Consider the following 24173-nt stretch of genomic DNA (forward strand, 5'->3'; position numbering starts at 1 on the left):
CACATTACTTACAATCAAGCCAACAGTTCAGTCAGGCTTGTGCCAGACTTTAATTTTAGTGTGTTCTATTTCAGGAATAATAGTATTAACATGGTAGAAGTTAAAAAAACAACTGCAAGTATATGTGGTTTGCTTTGGGAACAATACTATAATCAGGGTGGCAGAGGTATTAGTAGCATGTGTAAGTGTGTACAGGGTGTTACAAAAAGGCCAAACTTTGAGGAAACATTCCTCACACACAAAGAAAGAAAATATGTTATGTGGACGTGTGTCCGGAAATGCTCACTTTCCATGTTAGAGCTCATTTTATTACTTCTCTTCAAATCACATAAATCATGGAATAGAAACACACAGCAACAGAACGTACCAGGAAAATGTTACAGGAAATGTTCAAAATGTCCTCCATTAACGAGGATACATGCATCCACCCTCCGTCGCATGGAATCCCTGATGCGCTGATGCAGCCCTGGAGAATGGCGTACTGTATCACAGCCGTCCTCAATATGAGCACAAAGAGTCTCTACATTTGGTACTGGGGTTGCGTAGACAAGAGCTTTCAAATGCCCCCATAAATGAAAGTCAAGAGGGTTGAGGTCAGGAGAGTGTGGAGGCCATGGAATTGGTCCGCCTCTACCAGTCCAATACTGCGTGAAGAGTTTGACAGAGCACTGAAAGACCTGAGTCAAAACAAGGCCCCAGGAGTAGCCAACATTCCATTGGAACTACTGACGGCCTTGGGAGAGCCAGTCTTGACAAAACTCTACCATCTGGTGAGCAATATGTATGAGACAGGCGAAATACCCTCAGACTTCAAGAAGAATATAATAATTCCAATCCCAAAGAAAGCACGTGTTGACAGATGTGAAAATTACTGAACAATCAGTTTAATAAGCCACAGCTGCAAAATACTAATGCGAATTCTTTACAGATAAATGGAAAAACTAGTAGAAGCCAACCTTGGGGAAGATCAGTTTGGATTCCGTAGAAATATTGGAACACGTGAGGCAATACTGACCTTACGACTTATCTTAGAAGAAAGATTAAGGAAAGGCAAACCTACGTTTCTAGCATTTTTAGACTTAGAGAAAGCTTTTGACAAATTGACTGGAATACTCTCTTTCAAATTCTAAAGGTGGCAGGGGTAAAATACAGGGAGCAAAAGGCTATTTACAATTTGTGCAGAAACCAAATGGCAGTTATAAGAGTCGAGGAACATGAAAGGGAAGCAGTGATTGGGAAGGGAGTGAGACAGGGTTGTAGCCTCTCCCTGATGTTATCCAATCTGTATATTGAGCAAGCATGAAAGGAAACAAAAGCAAAATTTGGAGTAGGTATTAAAATTCATGGAGAAGAAATAGAAACTTTGAGGTTCGCTGATGACATTGTAATTCTGTCAGAGACAGCAAAGGACTTGGAAGAGCAGTTGAATGGAATGGACAGTGTCTTGAAAGGAGGATATAAGATGAACATCAACAAAAGCAAAACAAGGATAATGAAGTGTAGTCGAATTAAGTCAGGTGATGCTGAGGGAATTAGATTACGAAATGAGACACTTAAAGTAGTGAAGGAGTTTTGCTATTTGGGGAGCAAAATAACTGATGATGGTCGAAGTATAGAGGATGTAAAATGTAGACTGGCAATGGCAAGAAAAGCGTTTCTGAAGAAGAGAAATTTGTTAACGTCGAGTATAGATTTAAGTGTCAAGAAGTCGTTTCTGAAAGTATTTATATGGTGTGTAGCCATGTATGGAAAGAAAACATGGACGATAAAGAGTTTGGACAAGAAGAGAATAGAAGCTTTAAAAATGTGGTGCTACAGAAGAATGCTGAAGATTAGATGGGTAGATCACATAACTAATGAGGAGGTATTGAATAGAACTGGAGAGGAGAGGAGGAGTTTGTGGCACAACTTGACAAGAAGAAGGTACCGGTTGGTAGGACATTTCTGAGGCATCAAGGGATCACAAATTTAGCATTGGAGGGCAGTGTGGAGGGTAAAAATCATAGAGGGAGACCAAGAGATGAATACACTAAGCAGATTCAGAAGGACGTAGGTTGCAGTAAGTACTGGGAGATGAAGAAGCTTGCACAGGATAGAATAGCATGGAGAGCTGCATCAAACCAGTCTCAGGACTGAAGACCACAACAACAACAGCAACATACCAATCCATCGGTCACCGAATCTGTTGTTGAGAAGCATACAAACACTTCGACTGAAATGTACAGCAGCTCCATCATGCATGAACCACATGTTGTGTCGTACTTGTAAAGGCACATGTTCTAGCAGCACAGGCAGAGTATCCCGCATGAAATCATGATAACATGCTCCATTGAGCGTAGGTGGAAGAACATGGGGCCCAATCAAGACATCACCAACAATGCCTGCCCAAACGGTCACAGAAAATCTGTGTTGATGACGTGATTGCACAATTGCATGCAGATTGTCAGCCCACACATGTTGATTCTGAAAATTTACAATTTGATCACATTGGAATGAAGCTTCATCTGTATAGAGAACATTTGCTCTGAAATGAGGATTGACACATTGTTGGATGAACCATTTGCCGAAGTGTACCCGTGGAGGCCAATCAGCTGCTGATAGTGCCTGCACACGTTGTACGTGGCACGGAAAAAACTGGTTCTCCCGTAGCACTCTCCAAACAGTGACGTGGTCAACATTACCTTGTACAGCAGCAACTTCTCTGACGCTGACATTAGGGTTATTGTCAATTGCATGAAGAATTGCCTCGTCCATTGCAGGTGTCCTCGTTGTTCTAGGTCTTCCCCAGTCGCAAGTCATAGGCTGGAATGTTCCGTGCTCCCTAAGATGCCGATCAATTGCTTCGAATGTCTTCCTGTCGGGACACTTTCGTTCTGGAAATCTGTCTCGATACAAACGTACCGCGCCACGGCTATTGCCCCCGTGCTAATCCATACATCAAATGGGCAACTGCCAACTCTGCATTTGTAATCATTCCACTGACTGCAAAATCACTTTTGTGATGAACACTAACCTGTTGATGCTACGTACTGATGTGCTTGTTGCTAGTACTGTAGAGCAATTAGTCGCATGTCAACACAAGCACCGAAGTCAACATTACTGTCCTTCAATTGGGCCAACTGGCGGTGAATCAAGGAAGTACAGTACATACTGACGAAACTAAAATGAACTCTAACATGGAAATTAAGCATTTCTGGACACATGTCCACATAACATCTTTTCTTTATTTGTGTGTGAGGAATGTTTCCTGAAAGTTTGGCCGTATCTTTTTGTAACACCCTGTATAAGTGTTCTGTTTCAGAAACAATATAATAATATTGTAACATTCCTATCAAGAGCAAGTTAAAGTAAATATGTCCTCTTTCAGGAATAATACTGTGTTCATGTGGGAGTGCTCAACATAGTTTCAAACATTGCTTTTCCGTTAGTTGGAGAGTAGTATTAACAGTTGTGACAGACAGTTAGGTAGACATATTAATTCAACTGTTCACCATGTCCCATGGACCCCAACTTGAAGATGAACCTTCAGAGATGTAAAATTACTCAAGCTATACATTAACAAAAGACAATGCACTCATAGAAACTGAATCTATTCACTATATTAAAAGTAAGCTATCACTATTCTCCTTAATGCTATTCACACATACTGGGTAATATTAAGCAAGTACAGAAAACTGATATTTTGACAAATGCTGCTGCATCCTCAGTTATATTAAATTGTTACTGTTTATCTGTTGTTAGTAACTTAATAGTTACTTGATTACACAAAATAGGTAACTTCACCTGTAAATAGTGAGTATTAGCTACACAACAAAAGCCACTATTTACCATGTAGTTAAAAGAACTTTTCAATTCTTGAATCTATGTATTCAGATAATTTTTGGAAAGAGCAGTTAACGGGGAGTGTTTTTATTTTCTTCTAAATTAGTTGCTAATCCCAGCTTTCTTTTGTTTTACATTAAGAACCTGACAAATACATTTGTACCAGTGTGCATACCTCTACTCTGTACCAAGAGAAAAAGGCAAAGGTTACTAGAAAATTATTTTACGCCTTGCACTGTGGTTATATAGATCACAGACAATTTGAAACTGATTTTTATTGTCATGTACATAAACCATTAAGGGGAGTCGGATGGTTGTTAGGTTAAAAAAATTTTATTTTTATTTATTGCACCTTTTTTGTTATGCATATATTTGGGTTTAAATTGATACCAAATTTATTAATTTATGTTGAGTGGTTTCCATTTTACAAGCATTTTAGTAACACCCTGCAACGTACACTTTTCATGAACTCAACCTTCTTTTTACTTGCTGGTGACTACTTGTTATAGTAGAGCTGTTTGAAATCTTAGTTGGTAACACTGATTAAATACTGTTGGCAACAATGATGAAAACAGCTGCCAGTCTATTTTGTTGTTTTCAGTTCTTTGTTTGTGGTGATTGAAAGTGGTGTTTGTTTACAATATTTGTATTTCAGTGTTTAGATCCCAGCAAATAAGTTTGTATTATGTAATGCCATGAATACAAAACAAGAAAATAAAACATGAGTTCAGTGGGGTGGAGGGAGGGGGGATGTAACCAAAAACAGTTTTTGGTGGGGGGAGATGTAACCAAAAACAGTTTTTGCATTGTGGTGAATTTGAAATGGAAGTTCATTGTGAAGGTGAGCCCAGGCCTAGTACTAGTACTGAAGCTGTTTGTGCTTTTAAAACAAGCTCTTCTTCTAAGGAGCTTACCCGTAAGTTGGCTAAATATGAGATATATGGAAAAGAAGAAGGTTGCTATGATATCGTTAATATCAACAGTTTAGGTAGCCTAGTTAGCCAAATTACAGTGTGCGTAAAATGGAAAGGATCTCTTACTGTCTCTACTGGAACCAGGCTAGGCTTACCAGTACCAACAGTAATAAAGTGCAGTGAATGTTCTTTTGAAGTGTCCACTACAAATTCTCCATGCTTACCAGACAGTAAACAATCAGAGGTGAGTGTTCGATTATCCCACACATTCTGATATATTGGAAAAGGTGAAAAAGTGGCGAAAACTTTCTGCGGTGTAATCTTTCTGCGGTGTAATGAACTTTCCAACACCGCCAGCTTTCAAATATTACAATAAGATGCTTCGAGATGCTGCAAAGAAGGTCTGTGAAGTGAGTATGAAGGCTGCTGTTGAAGAAAGTGTCAGTGAAAATGATGGTAATAGAGACTTGTCAGCAATATTTTACGGATCGTGGCAATGTAAGAGCCACACTTCACTCAATGGAATTGTAATTGCAACAGCAGAAAACACAGGCAAGGTAATTGATGTTAAAATTTCATCCAAGTATTGCAGATGCGGAAATAGAATGACCAACAATCATGATGCTGATTGCCTAGCTAACTACTCTGGAGTAAGTGTGGTACAAGCATTATTTAGGAGATGGGGACAGTGCTTCTTACCCCAAGGTTTGTGAGGCCAAACCATGTGGCCATGACTTCTCAATCGAGAAATTGGAATGTTACGGTCACGTCTAGTAGCAGATTGGTAGTTGCTTCAGGAAATTGAAACTGAAACTTGGGAAAACAAAACTTTCGAACGGCAAAACCATCGGGAATCGTGGCTGCCTTACTGGTGAGGCTATAAATCAAATACAACTATATTATGGCCTAGCTATAAGAAGGAATGCTAAAAAAACTCTAAAGGACATGAAGGCAGCGGTCTGGGCAGAATTTTTTTATTTGACGGCTACCAATGAAGACACATCTGGGCACGGACTATGCCCCAAAGGTGAGACAAGTTGATGCAAATTCCAAAAAGGCCAAGAAAAAAACGAACCTTATGACCACACTCATCTTCCTTTCGGGAACAAATAAAACCCATATTTAGAGACTTGGCCCATCCTGACCTCGTGAGTAAATGCCTACATGGTGGAAAGCAAAATCTGTCAAAGTTGTTTAACAATGTTGTATGGTCGTGGCTACCAAAAGCAACTTTTATTTTGATGACCACATTTCAGTTGGGAGTGTACAAAGCTATTACAAGTTTCAATGAAGGGAATTTAGCAAAGTGTAAAATTTTGAGTCGTCTAGGCATATCTCCAGGCAAGAACTGTGTCAAGTTTCTGAAAAAGGAAGACGAACTTTGGATTAAAAAAGCGGTCAAAGCTGTCACAGAAATTGAGAAAAAGTGTCGCCAGGCCTCACAGCAAGCAAGAAGAAAGATTGAGGACCAGTTTGAAGAACTAGAAGATCCAGGTAGACCTTCATATGAAGCTGGAATGTAATAAAGTAAGAATAAAATCATTGTTTAATAGTCTTATCTTTATTTGCATTTCCCCAACAACTGTGTTTTTCAATGGTTAGGAACATTTTTCTTGGCTACTATTAATGTTATCAACATGATTTTTTAAAAATTGTTGCTTATTCATTAGTTGTTGATTTAAGCTGAGGAAATATGAATATCTTTTAAAGAACTATGGTATAAATTTAATTAAAGTAAAAAAAATTGCAGTTTTTATGACTACTTAAAAAAAATTTAAACATAAATTTTTGTTATTTTTAAGAGTTGTCAGTTTAAAATGAAGATAAAGATATAAGGAACACAACAAAACAAATCATGATAATATGTCAGTTGGTTAGAGAGAAAAATGTTCCTACAGTCATATAATTTAACATGGCCGAGGTAGAATCATCCAACTCCCCTTAAGGCGAAATATACTGCGAAATAAGTATACAAATTGGAAGCTGCTTCAAAAGGCATTTGTAAGGTTTATGATTATCCTTTTCTACACAGTTTTTTTACATCTTACTTCAGCAGTACAAACACTTTATTTACTTTAGTTACACTGCCCCAAAATATCATTCTTTGGGACAAAAACTTGTGAAAATATACAAAATAAGTCAAGACTCTTGTCTTTGGTTCAACAAAATGAGAGATGCTTCTAAGGGCAAAACATGTTGAACTGAGCTTCTCTATTAGTTTAAAATCATGTTGACTCCATTTTAACTTTTTACCGACTTAAACATCAAGACATTTAACACACAGTGTTTCATTTAGTGTGTGGCCATTAGTGTCTGCTTCTGATGCTAGCCCTCAGTTTTGCTCATTTCAAATCATATACTAAGAGTTGTTATGAGATTAGGATGTTAACTTTTAGCTGTGGACCACTTATAGGCTTGTTCAGTTATCATCTGAGCTGTATCTGATCAGCAAACATTACAGTTTATTTAACTCTCTTTACAATCATTGGACAATCATTAACATAGGTGAAGAACAAGAGTGGAACCATTAGTCATTCTTCTCCCTAATGTCTTGACCCCTTCCATCCCCCTCCAAATCCCCTGAACTCCCCCCCTCCACCCAGATCTGATGTTAGTTTCATGACAGTTTTTCAATAAGATGCACTGCTTCCTGTTAAGAAAGTAAGATTTCACCCATGCAAGACACATGGTATTAATAACAAAACCTTTAGTTTGCCATTTACAGTTTTGTGGTCCAGCCAATTAAAAGCTTAGGTTATGTTACAAAATATATCATCAGTTTAGCTCCACTAGGATTCTCGTTTATGAGATATTGTGTGTCTTTATCTGTAGTTAAAACTTTACAAAATCTAATGTGAGAGGGAGTTAACAAATTCATGTGAAAAAGTTGGTCAGTATTTCATCATTGAGTACTTTCTTAAAAGATTTTGAAAAGATTGGAAGGAGTGTAATGGGTCTGAAATTAGAGGCACAGTAGCAGGATACTTACAGAATCAGTTAGTACAAATATGATTCAAATACTGTTCAGTTTGGTCCATACTGGAAGTACAGATAACTATTCTTTTAGTGTATTAAATGAAGAGATACAAAAACTCACATAAGTAAAAAGGGCGAATTATTAATCCCATTGCAATGCTGTGAAATATCAGACTGGTAGATTTAGTATTTCTAACAGAACAGAGTATGTCCCCACAGATACAAGCTGAACCAGCACAAGGAGGTAGGGAGTGACTACACATCTAAAACACTCCAATAGTAAGGCAAAAACAATTTGAAACATTGTTAAATAAGAAACAAATAAAAATAGCAACCCAAATGAAACTGAGACCCCAGAAAATAGCTCTGGTTGAAATTGTGGCCCTTTCAGATTATTGGCCACTTCCTCACAAGGGCAGCAAATGTTGCATCCATTAATAAACAACTAAATACAGATGCATTAGATTTAGTTGTGCAAAACTACATGCACTATCAACATTAGTTTGAAAAATACAACCCACTGGGCAGGCTGTCCAGTGCTGTCCCATGGGATACGGGTGCCCACAAATGCTCATCAGCTCTCCCATGGACAGGTGCAGGTGGGCTAGGCTACCCACCACATAATCTGGTTTCACCATGTTCTGTTGTGCACAAGCCACTTGCTCTCCTCTGCCTGTGGGCACTTAGCCAGAGCAGTAGGATCACACAGGCTACAGCTTGGTTCACTGACTGCCCTCATTTCAGCTGTTTGTCTGTGTCTGCAGGCATTTGAATGCCCACAGGTGGTTACTTGAGCTGGAACAGCCTGCCCTAAGGATGTAACTAAAAATTCTGCTGGTTTTTTCTAGTAGAATATTCAAAACGTGTGTTGACTTGATACCATTATCCTTAAGTTATCTTTGTAACCAATCAATGACTCGAGACATATTTCCTGACATTAAATTACCAAATATGCAGCAATCAGTCGCAAAATCATGTTTTATTTGTTCACTTTTGCAAATCATGTTTTACCTCTGCTTAAGACAGTATTATTACTCAGGGCACATATTGGTTGAAAGGGCCGATGATGGCTGTTAATCAGTTGAAATCGATTTGCAAAAGTGAATAAATAAAACATGATTTTGCAACTGGTTGTTGCATATTTGGTAATTGTATGGTTTACGGTTGCTGCACAACTTGGGAACCACATGGAGCCCACCATTCGTATTTCCTGACAGTCTTAAATATGCTGTAGTAACACCGATCTATAAAACTGAAGTAAACAAACCATTTATAGTTACAGAACTACTCCATTCTTTCCAGTTGTGTCACAAGCACTTGATAATATGGTCTATGAAGTAACACTGATGCATTTAGATTAGATTAGAATCAGTTTTTGTTCCATAGACCCAAAAATGAGATGATTCTCATGGGTGTGGAGCATGTCAGACAGGAAATTTAGCTGACTTTGTCAGCTGCCTCTCAGATTGGTTTTCATAAGAAATTCTCCACAGAGAAAGCAATACAAAACTTCACAGATGTAGTCCTGGCACACTTAAACAACAAAACTTATCCTACTGGTGTATTTTGTGACTCACCAAAGCCTTCGACTGTGTGGACCACAAAATTCTACTTTGCAAACAATGGCATTAATGGCAACCCTCCTGCAGGGATGGAGTCTTACCTTCATAACAGAAAGTATAGGGTCTCACTGTCAGACTGTTTGAGAGGTATGAAAGTAACCTCAACATGCACGCCTGGCTAGCTGTGTGGTCTAACGCGCTGCTTCCTGAGTGGGAAAGCATGGCGGTCCCCAGCATGAATCCACCTAGCGGATTTGTGTCGAGGTCCAGTGTGCCGGCCAGCCTGTGGATGGTTTTTAAAGCGGTTTTTCATCTGCCTTCACAAATGTGGGTTGGATCCCCTTATTCTGTATTCTGCCTTAGTTACACTATGTCAGCAATTGCTGCGCAAACACTGTCTCCACATAAGCATATACTATAATTACTCTAGCAAGCAAACACTGGGGTTACACTCATCTGGAATGAGATGTTCCTTCCTTGGGAGGGGAGGGGGGGGTGTTGTCCACTTGGGGCCAAACTGCACAATAACCCTGGGTTCAGTGCGGGCCGGCGGTGGGGTGAGTGGACTGCTGTAGACCGTTGTGGGGTTGTGTACCACTGAGGGCTACGGTGGGCACGAAGCCTCTGCATCATTGCTAAGTCTCCAGTTCAATACATACATACAACCACAACATGGGGGAACAAAATATGTGGGATCAATACTGGGTCTACTCTTCTTCCAGTGACTTTAAAAGACAGTTCAATAATTTTAATATTTGCTGATGGCACAAGGGTCCAAACTCAACCTAGCCAAAGACTTCCTAGCAGATTAAAAATGGCTGTTGAACTGGAACTCAAATTCACAAACTTGCCTTTCACAGTTGCCCTGACTGACTGAACTACACAGACATGACCTGCCCTCACAGCTTTACCACAACAGTACCTCCTCTCTTGTCTCCCAAATTTCACAGAAGCTCTCCCGCATACCTTACTGGACTAACACTCCTGGAAGAAAGGACACTACAGAGGAATGGCTTATCCACAACATAAACAATTTTTTTTTTCTAATAAGAATTTTTCACTCGGTGTCAGAATGTGCCACATTGTAAAACTTCTGGTAGCTTCTGTGAAGTTTCAAAACAATTCACACGCTACTGCAGGATGAAAGACTCATTCTGAACACAACTCTGATAATGGCTACACAGACCTGCTAGTGCCAGAAATAGACATTAATGGTATGCTGTGTATAAACTCCTTTTGAGATCTAACTGGACAGTAAGTTGAAATGTAGTCAATACAAATATAAGCTAATCAAGAATACAGTTCAGTATTTTTAGCTCTTAGAAGAATCTCTCATTTTGCTGACTTAAAGACAAGAGTGTTAGCTTATTCTGCATATTTTCACTCCCTGTCATTTAGAATGATCTTCTGGGGAAGTGCAATAAAGTAAATAAACTGTTTATTCATTTGGAATGAACTGTGAGAATATTGTGTACTGTATATAACTTTACATCTCACATAAGCATCTTTAAGGCTCTTGTGATTCTTAAGCACACTTCTTAATACATACACAATTTGATGATTTTTGTTGCTGATTGGTAGTTGACTACACAACCACAATACAATTAAGTAACAATATTTTTTCATGTGGGTGTTGCCTTCTTGTTTAGGATTCAGAGTGACAGAAAGGTAGTCAACAATATTGCATTTATCACATTTTGAATTGTGGTTTATTCACCTCATAACAAGCATATGCTAATCATTTTATTAGAGTACAGAAGACTTGTCAAAATATGGTTAATACAATTTCACTGATTAGTGAGATTATAGTCATGAGATGGAGCAGTATTTAAACATTAAGCAACTGTTTTGTGAAAAGATACCTTTACATATTTACATAACAAGACAATTGATAAACTACATCCTCCTCAAATATTCAGATAATGCTTGATGAAATCTTCAACTGAATATTAGCGTTGCTGAAGTAGCATATCATGTAGCTTTCATTAAAGTGAATATAGGTTCAGACTTAGAATGTTCTTTGCTTTTAGTTTGTTGTAAATTTTCATTCCTATATACTGGAGAGCCTGAGGCTATAAGTTTAAACAACAAACAAGAGCATAAAATTTTCTTTATTTCTTGTATAGTGCATGTGATCAAAGCAGTTCTTGTTGCATAATTATAAATTCCTACCTAAAAAATGAAAATATCATAGATATACAGGGAGGACAGTGTTAATAATTTCAGATTTTTAATGGATACACAGCACACATGTTCCTAATGATTCTTTTATATAATTTCAGTATGTGCTTTAAGCTGTTCAGACTTCACTAAAAAAACAATATTGTACCTTATAATTGACTGGTGTGCTATTTTCCTTATGGGTGGCCATGTTAGTGTCATTAACCAATATTTGCACTGCAATTGCAGAGCTAAATAGTTTTTTTTTCTTTTTTTTACTAGACACCCCACATGTTTACTCTAGTTTAAATTCTTGTCTAGGTTTAATCCTAAATGTTTCATAGAATCCACTTCTTCTAGAATTTGATTTTATGGTTTCTTTTAATTTCCTGGGGTGTTTACTGTATGTTCTGAAATGGATCACATGGGTTTTGGGATGTTCCGGGTTAATCTATTTCTAAATTATCTATTGTACTAATGACAAATACAGCATAGTTTCTGATTCATGCTCCTCGATTAATACAGGTGTTCATCTGCAGATAAAACCAGTGGGGCATTTATATTGATTGACAGGTCATTAATTTAGAACAGAAACAATATAGGTCCTAGCACAGAACCTTGAAGGACATATTGTGTTACTGTCTTCTATTTAGAAGCATAATTTCCTGCATTTGCAGAGACACCGCTCTTTGTTTCCTATTGCACAGGTACACAGTAACTCAATACAGAACACTGCCCCTAATTCTACGACTGTCAAGTTTATGGATATGAAGTGCATGATTTACTGAGTCAAATGCTTTTGTGAGGTCACAAAATATCCCTGCAACTCTATTCTGATTGTCTAATGATGTACTGATCTTGTCAACAAATTTGTTAATTGCATCTACAGAGTTTTTTCTATATTGGAAGCCAAATTGATTTTTCAAAATAATCCCATTTTTTTCGATAAAATTTTTAATCTGGATGGTAGAGCTTTTTTGAATACTTTTGACAGGACGGGAAGAAGAGATAAGGGACAACAATTTCCATGTCCTCTCTTGACTCTTATTTGAACAGCAGTGTAGCACCTCCGGGAAATGTCCACGTTCAAAAGAATGGTTTATTATTATAAATTGTGCATTTCCTATTATTTTATGCACAAACTTGAGAACTTTTTTGGGCATCCCATCCCAACCTGCAGAATTTTTGTTTTTCAGTGTTAATATAATATTCCCTACCTCTGTTTCTGACAACCTTTTATTTTGTGGAGCATTCAGACATTTTATCTAATCTGAAAGGAACATTTTGCTAAGTGTTTTGGAACCAAATCTCTTGGGATGTAAATCCTCTTTCTCCAGATATTTACTACTTAAGAATTTATCAGGGTCTCTAAATACAGATCCTTACCTATTGCAATGCTACTTGATACTGAAATTTATTCTTGCTATGTACATTTTGCTTTCTGACCATCTGTATAGAATGCCACTTTTTACAATCCTGGAAGCTTCTGGAAGATTTTGTAGAAGTGTCTTGCCATTCAAATCATGTTTCTTATCTCACTGACAATTCCTTCTTCACTGCTCCTTCAAAAAGAATTTGCCCCATGTGTAAGCTGGATTTGTCTCTTTCCAAAAAAATTAAAACATGCAAGAGCCATTCTTTCTACAGAGTAACCATTCAGTTAGATTTAAGGATTAAAAAGTTCTGTTAGATGCATGGCAAGAAAAGTTGTATGTCTAGCAGTAATTTGCTGCATATAGAAGCACATAGCTATATGCTCTGAAAAATTCTAGTATAACCAAGTTGCAGGAAGTGTTGTACTACACTGGTAGTAAACCACTAATAGAGATGACACACTTGAATCAAAAGAACACTCCTCATTAAACAGAGCACTAGTACAGAGCATCTAGTCAATTGTTTTGTTCAGCTTGCACTGAAGTCACATAGCACTGTTACAAAGATTCTCACACCACCAAAGATGTTTGATCGCTATTGGACAAATGTCCACACAGTGAGTCCACTGGAAGTATGGAGCACAGTGAGGTGTGGTGGACAGTCTGCATCAAAAGGCATGGGAGGACTGTGCACCACTGTTGTTTGCAGTAGCACAGGTGTGTGGGACCGGTCGGGCTATTTGTAATGTCTGCAGAGGGCCCGACCAGTCCATTTGTCATGGAGCATGCAGGAATATATGTGACCAATCACATCATGGCTGGTGCTTGAGCTTGGTATGATCGGATCATTTCTCACAGAGGACAGGAGGTGAGGTGTTGTGGTGGTCATCTGGCGCAACAGTACCATGAATTGGAGGTATAGATGGGTCAGTCAGCTTGTGTGGAGATGCAACAGCATTTCATAACTCTTGTGGCAGTTGAAATGTTGTGTAGTATGTGTTCGTGTAGTGGTTGCTGAGGTGGGGATCATCATCGTCCAGCGACGATGCAGGAGGTCCATCTTCCAGTATCTGTGCTAGTCTGAGGCAGTCAAGGAGGACAGTTGTAGGTTTCATGTTAATCAAAATGTCAGAGGTATACATTCCAGATTTGAGCACTTTTTATGGTCCGAAATAAGGAGGTTGCAATATGGGACATATTGTGTCATTAGGCAAGATCACCCGGTCACAGTGTTTGAGATTTCTTTGATGACTATCTTTAGTGCAGAATGTGGCATCAACAGGGCGATCTGTATGTGGTGGACGTGATTTTTTATGCACTTACCAATTGTGAAATACTGAACTCGCTGATGTCAGCCGTGCGCAGAGTATAATCTGCAGGGAGTACAAGGGTTCATACACTGCTTTGTCAAGCGAAGCCTGAAGGTCTTTTTCATATGCACCCCGTGTACCTATTAGAAGCCATGGAAGTGCCTCAGTCCATGAGCCCCCACGGCACACGAAGCTGCTTTCATTGCTCTATGCCAGCTCTGCACCAGGCCATTGCTTTATGCGTGGTAAGCAGTGATGTGCATATGGTCGATCCGACAGAGGCAGCAAAGAGTGTTGAAAAGGACTGACTCAAACTGTCTGTCCTGGTCAGTCATAATATGGTCAGGTACACAAAAGCATACAATCTACAGTCTGACAAAAGTCCCTGCGAGGATGTCTGCCATGATATCATAGGAGGAGGCCACCTCCCCCAGTGAGTCTTTCTATCAATGGCAAAGAGAATGTAACGAACTCCTTTGAATTCGGGAGTTGCTTGACAATGTCAATGTGAATATGTTTGTAATGTCCTGTTGACTTGAGAAAGTTGCCTAATAGAGGTTAAGCATTATGCCCTGCTTTGTTCTGTTTGCAGGGTAAACAGCATCCATCATGCCTAGAGGCAACAGTCCTGTTTTACTATGCCACACAAAACAGTCTGCAATCAGCCATTTCTTGTCCTGGCATCAGGGTGACTAAAGTTGTGAAATCCACCAAATACCATGTGTCGCATGTTGAGGGAGACCAATGGTCATAGTTTCCCCACAGGAACGGATGTCACACAGTAATATGGTGGTTGTCGAAGGCAAAGTACTTCCATCGGTGAGTAGCTGAGTGATGGCAGGATCATTTGTTTATTCTTGTGCTATACATTAATATTCATATTGTAGGTAGATTGCAGAACCACATGAGAAATAATAGGCAATGGTATTACCACCACCATGCATGTTTCATTTGTCAGTTGTGTATTGGCCAGTAAGATTGAAATGATGGAAACATCAGGGGCTGGTGTCTGTTGTGAGTTACAAATGGCATTTATCAAGGGCTTATGATCTGTAAATATTGTTACCTGGCAGCCTTCAGTGACTTCACTGAAAAACCCATAGCTGAGTAAATTATGAGCAGCTTACGGATGAATTATGCATGGCTGATAGTTTCTTGAAGAAAAAGTAAAGTGATTATGGCACACTATTAACAATCTGTTGAAGAACTGCTCCAATTGCAGTGCACTCATATCATTTTAAGTGTCAGTTGTGCAGTCATTTGTCGGTGTGCCAATACAACAGCTTGAATGAGGCAATTATTAGTGTGGCGAAGTGTTTACATCATTTCTGGGGTCCAAGGTAATTTCCTTTTCTCATGTTTATCATTGCCTTTCAATGCATTTATTACTGGGATCTGCAACCTGGCTGCCAGTGGGAGGTGTTGGCAGTAAAAGTTGAGAATCCTGAGGACTCACCATAGGTTGTGGTATGTTTCCAGGCAAGGAAGGTCTGGCACAACCAGCATACATTTAGTTGTCAGTTTGATGCCAGCAGTGTTAAAGAGTGTGCCTGAGAATGATGACTTCCATCTGCTGAAGTTGTTATCTCACCTCATTAATGACCAATTCACCCTTCTTCAGCGTGGCAAGAACTCCGGAATGTGAAAAGTGAGTATGTCATCAAGATAACTATAGCAAAAGGGGAAGCAGAAGAGGAGACAATCAATGAAGCACTGCCAAGTTTGCGCAACATTTTTTACGCCCTTATGGCATAAAGAGATGCCCAATAGTGCAAACAGAGTTATAATGGCAGTCTTTTGGATGTAATTGGGGTGCATCGGTATTTGTGGGTAGGCATGTTTGAAACCGACTGTGCTGAAAATTGTTGTGCTGTGAGGGTGTGCATGAGATCCTGTACCTTGAGAAGGGGGTAGCTGTCACGAGCTGTTTGAGAAGTGAGAACCTGAACCACCACACAATCTGGTAGAGCCATCTTCCTAGGAATAAGCTTGATTTCTGGAGGCCCAGGGATAATCTGAAGGGCAAACAATTCCAGTTGAAGGAGTTCATTAACTACAGATTTTGGAAGTTTTAGATCTACAGTGACTAACTGTCATGTATTTTTTTAACTGGGGTCCATCTGTGGTTGCCATGAGATGCATTTTTCTGTCACAAACAGCACAGATGTGCATGCATGTATGCATGAGAGTGGCAGGGTCAGGAGCATTGTTAACAGACAGAGCACACTGCAATTGTCTGACCTTTGGGTGGCTGTGCAGTGGTTGGTGCCATCTGTGTTGGCATGGTGTATGCTGGTTTGATGCTTTATCCGAGAAGATATCCAAGAGCAGCAGCTGAGACAGGCATGTGTGTGTTAGATATTCTAATGGGTTGAAAGTGATTTAGTGAGGTGTTGTGGGTTGGAGAGCTTATTGCGACCTGCTCATAGAATTTTGTTACCCGCAAGGAGTCCTGATATTTGTGTGCAGCATTGCCAAATTGCATATGATACCAGCAGACAGCAGGACCTGGAGTCAGTGCAGGATGCATGCCACTTTTACGTTTATAACTTCAGGTGCTAGTGAACATTGCTGCATAGGCAGCAGGGAGCACTGTGGTTTGTAGTGATTGTGACTCTTTATGTCCGGCTGGCTGCATTCATGCAGTGCAAGGTGTGGGATCTGCCACATGCGTCACTGAGTCGAATCTTGGGACACTGTTACTTTTTGCTGTGGTGAATGAGAGTGAATATTCTGTCAGCCATAACCAAGTGCCATCCAATTGGCTCTGTCTTATTCACGATCATGGTGAGCTGTAGGTCTGTTGGTAGCTTGATCAACTGCATGGAATCTGATATAAGAGCTGGATCAGCAAGGGTGTGAAGGTGCTGCCAGAGCTGTGACTGTCTATACTCTGCCAGAGGAAACTTGATGATATCATAAATTAGTTCCAAGTGGCTCACCAGGTGGCTGATGGTTGCTCATCAAAAATGCTCATTGTCTGAAAAATGCACTCAATGATTGTGAACCACAAGCTCGGATTCCTGAAATTGAAGAGTGGCAGTTTGAGATGAGTGCCACCCAAACATGTCAATTTACTGATGGATGCACTGTTTCTGTGAAGTGTGCGAGGCAAGATGGCTGCCAATTGTTCATGCTAAGTTGGTTGTCGCGTGACAAATTGCAAACGTTGAAATACATTGTGAGTCATGGAAGCCATGGGTGATGCAAACATGGTGTTGAGAGATGATTACAATTGAGAAGGTACTCTAAGGATTCTGTCAAATTCACTGGATTTAAGTCAATTAACAGGTTCATCATATGCCACCATTGTTGCTGCAGTGCCATGCCACTGCTTGCTAGCCATAATGAAAACAGATTATTCGCACACTCAGTTTTCACAGTTGGATTCACACACTGTCCATATTGCTCCTGCACTGCATTCCTGTGAGTGGCATCCATTGATGTGGGTATGGTGCCTGGTGATGTGATGTGATGTGATGTGATGTACAACAGCTACATTGTCAGATCATAGCAAGCACAACTGAGTTCGGAGACAAATTCACAACTGAGTTCGGAGACAAATTTGCACATATTCATGGTTGATGTGGGGTCACCAATGGAGGAAGTGGGACACTATGATGGTAGTAAGCTACTGATAGATATGAACGCTTGAATGACAAGAATCCTCTTAAAATGGAGAATCAGCACAAAGCATCTGGTCAATCGCACTGTCCAGATACGCACTTAAGTCTCATTCTACTGCCCCAAAGAGTGTCCACACTGCTCGTGACATATATGTTTGGTCACTTTAGGACACATATCCCAACAAAGTAAATGTTAAGCTACCAATAGGAGGCAATACCCAGGTACTTAGTAAACTGAGGAGGCAGCAGTTTTTTAAAGTATCAGATTCCTTTCTAATTTACTTGATTCAATTTTGCTGACATAAGCAAGAATAGTTAAAGTGATGTAAAGATAGTTTATTGTCATTCCATTAAACAAATTATGTTTTTAAGGTTTGCTCCTCTTTGTTAAAGTATACATTGACTGGTTCCACATTATTGAAGGTCCTCTTTCTTGTTGTGATCTACAGAACAAGGTGAATGAATGAAAAGATCATCATTTGGAATTCGAGTAACTTGAAAATATATACTGAAATCACTAAAAGTCAATTTTATAGTACATTAAAAAGCCGAAATATGAGGAAAGTTGGCAGTTTGTATTTTAACATCTCATTGACTATCAAGACACCAGCAATGGAGCACCAGCTCAGTTGGAGAGGACAGAAAGAAGGAATCAGTCATAGTTTCTTCTTTTTTTGCATTCATCTGTAGAGATTTGGAGAATTCACAAAAAACTTAAAACAGGGTGTGGTAGAGGGATTCAAACACTACCTCCAATGTCAAGGTTGTAAAGGTGAGGATAAATGATTGTGTAAAAGCAGAATGAATAACAAGCTGCTCCATACTAACATATAAATAATTGCACAAACCTTTATCTAATTTCCGTCAGTTTAAAATGCAACAAACGAGTGGTTCTGTAAGTGTGCAACCTGAAACAGAAAATATTTAAGGCTTTATGAAACAGCTGCAAAATTTTTCACAATATTTCACTACTGGAAATTCCTGGATGAAAACAATAAACAAAAGCTATGAAAGGCAATCACTCACCTGTAGCCAACTGTTATGCACCACGTAGATGCACCTGAAGAACATATCAAATATAAATATAGTGTTGTTTTCATTACTTGTAGTTGTGCTCACAAAGATATGAAGGAAGTTTAAAATATGTCCAAAATCCAAAACAAATGTGCAGAAAATACTGTCGCTTATGTGAGGTGTTCCCTCAGAATAATATCTCGCAAGGTATCGGTAAATGAAAATATGTAAAATATGTTAACTTATTGACTTCTAGAACACCAAAGTTGGCAATTATTTCTTATGGCAAATGTATCCAAACCTAAATATTTTAGCTCTTCTATTAAATGGTTTTTCCAGTTTAATTTTTCATCAATATGCATACTTTGAGCTTAGAACTTTCTACCCTTTTTATTTAGTTATTTATTTGTCAAAGTGTGAGGCTCCCCTTGTAGTTTTTCCCCAAGCAGATGATGTGGCATCCTCCTTTGCATTACTCAAATGGCCAAGGGTAACTTCCTGCATTCTGTTTCTTAAATAAAAACTAAGCCAGGGATGTGCTGAACTACAAATTCTTTAAAACCTTAACTACCTTAATAGAATAATATGACTGACACAATCAAATGCCTTCCATAAGCCACAAAAGATCTCAATAGGTGTTATTTTATCATTTCAAGATGTTGTTAGTTAGTGCTCAGTAAATGTATAAACAGCTGTCTCAGTAGAATGGCCTTTTGAAATCCACGCTGTAATTGACTAAGTATCCCGTAGCTGCACAGGTGGGTGATGGTCCTGGAGTAAACTGGCTGCTCAAAAGAAGTAAGAAACATACGGATTTAATGTCCCACTAAAGAGGTCATTAGAGAAGGAGAACAAACTCAGATTAGGGAAGGAAATTGGCCGAGCCCTGTCACAGGAACCAGCCTGCCATTTACTTTTAGCAATTTAGGAAAATCATGGAAAACCTAAATCTCGATGACCAGAGGCTGATTTGAACTGTCATCCTCCCAAATGTTTTCATACCATGAAGTGCAGAGAAAAAATATCATGTCTCTTATAGGAGTTTGAAATATGAGCTTTACAAATCATGTTGGAGGCGATTCATAATTAGTCACTCAGTGTCTGCCAGAACTGACACAAATTCTGGTTAACGTCTCTCATGGGGAAGAGACTAAGCCAGGAGTCAATAGAATGATATACATTCTTCACATGAGCATACTGGCCATGATGGGCAGGAGCTCAAATCTCAGCTAGTATCCACATGAGCATATGCACTAGCCAGTCGTAGAGAATGTCTTGCAGTGTGGAGCACTGTTTAAAACATGCTGCTTTTGAGGATGGACTTGGTCCCATTTATAGCACTATTTAAGACTTGAAGTCCGTAGCCATGTGGTATATCCATTACAGTGCATTCACAAGATCAAATTCCCACAAAAGCGGAGGAGGAGCCAGGTTGTGATAACGGAGGCTGATACTGGTGGAAGAGCGTGTTACATCAGCAGTGACGCTGAGTGCAGCGCCATCGACACTGCAGTTACTGGTCAAGTGAGTGATGTGAGGCGAATGACTATCAGCTGTGCCAAGCCATTGCATGACAAGGTAGGTCAGCGAGATGCTGGCAGTGAGTGCATGCAATGTGTCAGCCGACAGTGCACTGAGTGATGGATTCAGAGGCAGGTCAGCTGGAGCAATGCAACAAGGGTAAAGTGGCTGGAGGGGGGCATGTGTCTGGGGCTGTGCACACAGTGAGCAGTTTCTGGGTGAGTTTGCCAGTGCAGTGCAGCAGAGGCAGGAGCCAAATGGCTACATCTGACAACTGAAAATTCATGCTCTGGACAGTGTGAGAGTGAATCACTGGTGTCTCAGGTGTGAGGATTGGTGGTGGCAGGTTTGGTGCAAGCTGCTGTGAAATAGCACCACTGCAGATGTGGTGAAGGCATCAAGTAGTGGTGCAACTTCAGGGTTTAATCAGTTATTGGAGCAGTGGAGGTTAATTTGCTCCATTGGGCATATGCTGCAGGAGAGGTAGAGGGGCAGGGGTGTGAGCATCCCAGATCTCCGGGATACTGGAACCTGTGTTGTTGGCAGCTGATGGTCCAGGGGAAGCATCGGGTGCAGCACCTGGGTACTTTGGTGAGTTTCTGGAGGTGTCCTCAGCATTGGTGTGGTTGGCTGGTGTCTCAGGGGAGTTGCTGTGGGGTGCTTCAAGCGATGTAGCGGTGGCGCCAGCTTCACCAGTGACGGGCGTCTGTGGGATGTTGACAAGGATGGTGGTTGGGCTACGTGGTGTGTAGTCAGGCACCATTTATGTTGGCCTCATCCTATCAATCGATATGCTGGTAAGGGTGTTGTAAAGATGTAGGGTGAAGGTCCGAGTGGGGGCTAGAGTAGTGCTGGCAAAGCAGGGGTTGACTGAATGTTGATACGAAGCATGACATGAGTGCATGAAGTGAGGTCGATGAATGTCCTGCATATGCCATGTTGCTGGGGGGAGGGATGGGATGGGGGAAGGGGGCAGGGGGGCAAAGGGAGGATGTTGCAGGAGAGCCGTGCAGTCCTGCAAGCCAGCAACAAACTCAAGCATGACATCATGCGGGGGGTCAGCGGGTTCCAGGAAGTTGCTCAGTACAGCAAGTGGCTGGCTTTAGACAAGGTCATCAGCCAACATTACCAGATCAGCCTCGTGAGGGACACTGAGGCCGAAAAGTACCAGAGGCAGGACAGTGGCCCACATGTTGTTGGGGCAGGTGATGGTGGCCTTCAAGATATGGTGGAGTTGTTCCACCACACCATTTGCAACTGGATGGTACATCAATGTCAAGTGCAGGTCAGCCCCATAGTGGCATGTCAATGTGTGAAGGAGGGCAGATGTAAATTGGTGCCCATTGTGACAGGGTATGGACAACTAAAATGGGAAATCCACTTGGAGATGAAGACAGTGGCTACTGTGGTGGCAGTGATGTCAGTTGTTGACATTGTTTCAGGCCAGTAGGTGAACCTGTCCACAATGGTGAGAAGATAGTGCAGATGTCAGAGGATGGTAGAGAGCCAACAATGTCCACATGAATGTAGGTGAAGCAATACCTGACATCTGGAAGATGGTGACAGGGGCATGTATATGGCAGCCGATCTTGGCACACCAACAGTTGAGGCATGTGCAAGCCCAGGTCTTGCAGTCCCTCTGGATACCTGGCCAAACGAATTGTCACATTACCAGTGTGGAGGTAGCGCACATGCTGGGATGCTTCAGGATGTGTTTCATCCAACCACTGTGCCCCTTGCACTGGCTTTTATGTGGCTACAGGCAGTGTACAAACCACAACTCTTGTAATAATAAAGTAAAATTTCCATGCAGTGATAGTTGCAAGCACACCTGCCACACATACACGCACAAATCCTGTAAACACTTGCATGCTCACTGAAATCAGGCACCCCAATGCTGAGAGGCGAAAGGAATCACCAAAACCAAGTGCCTCAATGGTAAGAGGCAAGGATAGTCACCAATATCGAGCATCCCAATGGGAGCAGAAAACTATTACCTCCATTTCGTTGTATCTGGGTCATGCTAAACATAGTTTCTAACCAGACATTAAAACAGTTAACCATATTGTACAGTAAAATCAAATTTGCAACACTCAAGTAAACTTCAAACATGAATATCAATGATTTACAATTACATCATAAATTAAATGTAGAATCAAATGTGTCGGTTCTTAATTGCAAAAACAGGCACACTTGATACTTTCTGATTACAGTACCATCTACCAGGAAGAGAAAACAATGGTTTGAGTTTATCATGTGCAGTTTTTGATGCAAAATCCAAATATGCAGTAAAAATGGTGGGGTTTCCATTTGAAAATACAATGCAAGAGGAATGGTTAGGAGTTGGCCAGTTGTAGCACAGACTAATATTAACTTTTCACCTAAAACACCTTTTTTCCTAGAATGAGTCATTTTTGAGATACTCTGTCATCTCAATTCAAAATGAACACCATGCATAATAAAGTACAATTTGAAAGAAACTCCTACAAATATTCAGTCAGATCTCGATAAGATTTCAAAGTGGTGCCAATATTGAAAACTTGCTTTAAATTTCAGAAATGTTTAATTGTGCACTTCACAAAACTCAGAAAGTATTATATCCTATGACTATAATATCAACGAGACACAACTGGAATTAGTAAACTCATACAAATAGCTGGGGGTAACATTTTGTACAGACATGAAATCGAACAATCACATAGGCTTTGTCGTGGGTGAAGTAAGTAACATACTTTGGTTTATTGGTAGAATACTAAGGAAATGCAATCAGTCTATAAAGAAGGTTGCTTAAAAGTCACTCGTATGACTCATTTTAGAATATTGCTCAAGTATGTGAAACCCATACCAGATAGGACTGACTGCGGATACTGAACGTATACAGTGAAGGGTTACAACCCCACACATATCGCTTCCACAGGGATTGTGAGGACAAGATTGGACTAACTATGGCGTGCACAGAGGCAGTTAACAATCATCCTTCCAGTACTCCATAAGTGAAAGAAATGGAATAAAGCCCTAACAACTGGTGCAATGGGATGTACTTTCTGCCATGCACTTCACAGTGTTTTGCAGGGTATTCATGTAGACATAGATAAAGCCACTCTCATGCTGAATCATGTGATGATGGTAGTCCTCAGCTGTGACAGGACTCTGGGTGAAAGACTTGGCACATTTGATCATCCTAGAGACTGTAGCTCCAGCCAGTGCATTGTTGTAGCTGTGTAGGAATGGTACCAGGTACCGGTCAGGTATGGTTGGAACATTTAATGCCCAGTAATCATGCTAGGAGTCTTTCTACTTCTTGACAAGATGAACGACGGATGCCCATGGGCTCTTCAAAGGATGCAGCATGCAAGAGGTTGCAAGGTAAATTCAATCCAGGGCTTGTGCACCTCCCACATTGCAGAAGTGAATGCCGTAACTTAATGTACTCAGCTACCTGGGCAGGTTTACTGGAGATATTACTCATGTCATAATATAATATTTAATGATCTTCCTTATTTCAGACAAGGAGATTAATTTTTATTTCACAAAATGTCCTCTGTATTCCTTCTTTGGTGTACTGTTTTATCTTCTGAAATTATTTGTTCTAATTTTCTCACCTCTCTCTCTCTCTCTCTCCTTTTTTTTTCTTTTTTTACCCTCTTAAAAATATTGCTTTCAAAATTGGATACAAACAAATTGTTGAATATCAATCTACTATTAGGCTCGTTGTAAACTTTGCCCCAGCCAACGTTTTTCTTAAATTTTCTTTAAAATCTTCAGTGGTTTTTTTCATTAATAGACCTAACTGTTTTATCTGAGTATTTGTGAACTGTTTATGGAACAAAGTTACATATTGTGACTAACTGTGCATTGCGATCTTACAATCCATTAGACATGTATTTAACGTCTA

General features: G+C 40.0%; 1 protein-coding gene across 14 annotated transcripts in view; it reads right to left on the reverse strand.

The window, feature by feature from the left end:
- LOC126272880 (acyl-coenzyme A diphosphatase NUDT19) overlaps window positions 1–24173 on the reverse strand; it is a 98102-nt gene that overhangs the window by 71287 nt on the left and 2642 nt on the right. For 6 of the 14 annotated variants that reach the window (XM_049976118.1, XM_049976117.1, XM_049976116.1 and 3 more), the window contains exon 2: window positions 18592–18651. The gene's annotated coding sequence lies outside the window, so the exon portion shown is untranslated. Of the gene's footprint in view, window positions 1–18141; window positions 18187–18591; window positions 18652–18769; window positions 18824–24173 lie in introns of those variants that run through there. The other 8 variants (XM_049976126.1, XM_049976110.1, XM_049976113.1 and 5 more) reach the window with 3 other exon arrangements.

The sequence above is a fragment of the Schistocerca gregaria genome, chromosome 5 (genome assembly GCF_023897955.1).
Source record: "Schistocerca gregaria isolate iqSchGreg1 chromosome 5, iqSchGreg1.2, whole genome shotgun sequence".
Taxonomy (NCBI): Eukaryota; Metazoa; Arthropoda; class Insecta; order Orthoptera; family Acrididae; genus Schistocerca; species Schistocerca gregaria.